This window comes from Aythya ferina (genome assembly GCF_964211825.1).
Source record: "Aythya ferina genome assembly, chromosome: 19".
Taxonomy (NCBI): domain Eukaryota; kingdom Metazoa; phylum Chordata; class Aves; order Anseriformes; family Anatidae; genus Aythya; species Aythya ferina.
The window spans coordinates 663,563-667,489 of NC_140309.1; the positions used below are offsets into that span (position 1 = coordinate 663,563).

Here is a 3,927-nt window from a genome sequence, read left to right on the forward strand (position 1 = left end):
ATAATACTGGACCATTTTTAATTTACTTTTTCCTTTTCTGGGGTCCCTATCATTCCAATTTCGAATCGTTATTCCTAATGGACTTTCTGGTGGTATGACTGGTAATTTGCTCCCTTTCTTCTGGTCTCTGGTCTTTGATTTTGTCTGACCCATCTAGGAATTTTACTCTGGCAATTCCCACAGCCCTTGGTTACCTTAGTAAGAGTGTCTTGCAGGGGGTCGAGGACCTATCACACACCCACAAATCCTATAGGAATCCCTTCGGTCCTTCACCGGCCAAGTCCCTCACGGGAGATTGGAACCGCGGTTAGAAGACCTCCACAATCGCTTCGGAACTAAGTTCCATCTCAGTCACACTCTTACACACACAGGCAACCGAACCCCACCCAACCGAACGGTATACGCTTTAAATGCTTACGACTCCGTCATCTTCGTTCGGATCTTCACACACACAATTATGGGCAAAATATAGTGCTGCAGCTGGCAAGGGAGCTGAAAAAAAGAATCAGAAACTTTGCTTACCTTTATTCAGGTTTAAGATGCCATTAGTTCCGACCTGACTCAAACAGCAGCCACCAAATGGTGGGGGTGCCTCTCCTAGATCAAACCAGAAATCAGGAACCAAAGCCCTCCCGGACGAGAGCCCACTTGTAATAAATGACTGGGTCCCAAATAGGATTGCAATTGAAATTTACAATTTATTAAATGAATAGAGGTAAGCAAGCAGCGCTGGGTGCGCCAGGAGTCTCTGCTCCACCAAGACGCACACAAGTTACATTAGGCGGCTGGTTTTTATGCTGCTAGGCTAATACATATTCATTACTACTTCTACAAAAGGCAGGGTTATTCTAATTAGTTCCCAGAATCCAAACCCTCCCACTGGTGCAGGCGTTATCAGTCTCCGGTGGTCCCTCTGGGGGCCGCTCGTACTGAAGGCTCGTAGTCTTCCTCCCAGGCTTTTCTCTTGTCCATCTCCTTTGTCCATCTTGGCTGGATGGCAGACACTTGCATAGTGTCCCATGCAACAGTTGTAATAGTTAGCAGTTATTCTGAAACCCCTTTGTTCTCTTATCCCCTATTGACCCGAATTGCTGGACCATTCCTTTGCAAGATTCAAGAACTATATATATTAACCACTCTGGTTTTCTTAGACTTTTCATCATATCATGCGGCCCTAGCATTGTTCCATATTGACACGAATCAGATGAACTCATTTCACACTGTTAAGCTGTCTTATCACTGCAAGCATATCTCAATACCACCTTCCTTCCCTCTACAGGATGTAACTGCGCAAAAACAACATTTTTATTCCCACAACCTTGATCCCCTTACCCTGAAATCCTTATTCCCCTTAAACCTAACAACTCTAACCACAACCCTAACCCTTATTATCAACCCCCTAACGCTAATGACACTGACCTTAATCCAAACCCCAAACTGCCCCTAACCCCAGACAACCAACAACGAAACACACACACACAAAGATGGAAACTACAAAAAAGGCAAAACCCACGATACAGGCCCCAAATCACAAATACGCAACCAAAATGCTACAGAAAAGCCCCAGATGCAGGCCCCAAATGCTACTGCTAGGCCTCAAAAGCTCAAGATGCATCCCAAAGCAAAAATGCAGACCCCAAACGTTACAGAAAAGCCCCCAAACCCAGGCTGCACAAGTCTACAAGCAGGCCCCAAACTGCCAACAGAAGCAGGCACCAACCACACCCAGATGCAGACCCCAACTGCCCACAAGCAGCTCCTACCCCACCACCCCCTCCCAAGAACTGGACTCCACCCAGACACTGGCCCAAGACCCGGGCCCGCCCCCCGCCATCCCCCCTACCCTCCCCCCCGACACAGGTGTACAAGCAGCTCACAACCCGCCCCTTCAGAGACCGGTCCCACTCCCCCCCCCCCCTCCCCAAGACATGGGATGCGGAGGTGTACAACCAACTCCCAACTCCCTCCCCCTCAAAGGGAGGCCCCAAAGACCCCCAAATGGAGGCTCCTAGAGTGAACAAGCACCTCCCAACTCCCCCAGGCACAGGCCCACCCCCCCCCCCAAACACAGGCCACAGAGGTGTATAAACAGCCCAGACCCCCCTCCAAGACCATGGCCCCTATAGTGTACAAGCAGCTCCCAACCACCCACAGATGCAGGCCCCAACCCTTTTCAAAAGGGAGGCACCTAGAATGCATGAGCAACTCCCAACCCCCCTCAAATAAAGACCCCAAAAGTGTACAAGTAGCTCCCCCCCAGAGACAGGACCCAAAGGTGTACAACCAGTTCCCAACACCCCTGAGACACAGGCCCCAACCCCCTCCCCAGACACAGGGACCCAAATTCTACAAGCAGCTCCCAACCCCTGCCAGGCAGGCCCCCTACCCTATACAAGCGGCTCCCAACCCTCCCCCCCCCCCCGAGGGAGGCCCCCAAGCCCCCCACAAACACAGGCCCCTACAGTGTACAGGCAGCTCCCAGCCACCCCCAGATGCTGGCCCCAAAGTTGTACAAACAGCTCCCAGCCACCCTGCAGAAACAGATTCCTACATTGTACAAGCAGTTCCCAGCCCGCTAGACACAGGCGCTGACCCCCCACACATGCAGGCCCCAAAGGTGTACAAGCAGCTCCCACCCCTCCCCCAGACGCAGGTCCCAAGCCCCCCCCCCCCCAAACACAGGCCCCTACAACCAGCACCCAACCCCCTACCCCCGATGCCAGGCCCAAAGGTGTAGAAGCAGCTCCAAACCTCCTCCCTCAACCCAGGCTCCAACAGTGTACAAGCAGCTCCCAACCAACCCTCCCCTTCCCCCCCCCCCCGACACAGGCTCCAAAGGAATACAAAGAGCTCCCACCCCTCCCCCAGATGCTGGTCTCAACCCCCCCCCGTCCCCAGAAGCAGGCCCCAAAGGTGTAGAGTCAGCTCCCAACCCCCTCCATGCTGGCCCCAAGGGTCTACAAGCAGCTCCCCCCTTGCCCCCAGATATCGGCCCCCAGACACAGACCCCAAAAGCCTAATCACAGGCCCTGAACTCTAGAGGCAGGCTCCAAAACCCAGGACAAAGCCCCAGTGGTTCGAGACAGGGCCCAAATCCCAGACACAGGCCCCAAACGCTAAACATATGCCAAAAAAAGTATTAGTGCTGGTGCCAAATGTTACAGTGTCAGTAAAAAAAAAAAAAGCCCAAAAGCCCGAGATGCTCAAGGCTGAGACGTAACTTGGCTTTTTGAATTACTGGAAAGCAGCTTTCATTCTCAGATAATTGTGTGCAGGCTAGATAGGATGGGGCTTCAGGCACCTCTTCACCTGAGGAAACACACTGCCATCAGGCACCGCTGTGCCAGACAAGCTTGTTCTGCTAGAACACCCTACTCAGATGCACTGTGGCATTCAAGTGAACTGCTTTCATGCAAATATAACGACTGATGTTACAACCCACCTTGCCTGTGGCACCTGATGAACAGAAGAGTAAGCCACCGCAGCGCTTCAAAACCATCCCTGCACGTGCCGCTCCTTGTCGCTCTCTGGCCTTATCTCATATCCTTATCCACTTCTGTGGAGAGCCTGCCACGGCACCTGCAAAGCAAGACGGACACCTTTCATAGTCACCTTGTGCTACTTGGTCGTTCTGCTCCAACCCAGCTCATGACCAGCCCCTCTTCTTACACAGCTCTTCAGAGTGCAGTTTGCTCCTTTGAGCCTGTGCGAGACACCTGTGAAAGAAAAAGAAACGCATAGGCCGATGCAGCATCCAAAGACACAGCACAACTAGGTAAGTTACTCTCATCTGCTCCCTTACCTCTGCCGCTTACCAGCCCCCGAGGCAGATGCTTCAATCTACCCTCTTCAAACAGCTACAACACCTCTAAAAGACAAAGAGGGGATGCTTAGAGGAACAGTGAGACCTACAACACAACAACTGCT

At 52.3% G+C, this 3,927-nt stretch overlaps 1 long non-coding RNA gene across 1 annotated transcript; it reads right to left on the reverse strand.

The window, feature by feature from the left end:
• Positions 1-718: 718 nt before the first annotated feature.
• LOC311421131 lies at positions 719-3,718 on the reverse strand. The gene is made up of 3 exons (XR_014684716.1): positions 3,670-3,718; positions 3,443-3,579; positions 719-1,004 (listed from the first exon to the last, which is right to left on the reverse strand). It is a non-coding gene; the product is annotated as an uncharacterized lncRNA (long non-coding RNA).
• Positions 3,719-3,927: the final 209 nt, after the last annotated feature.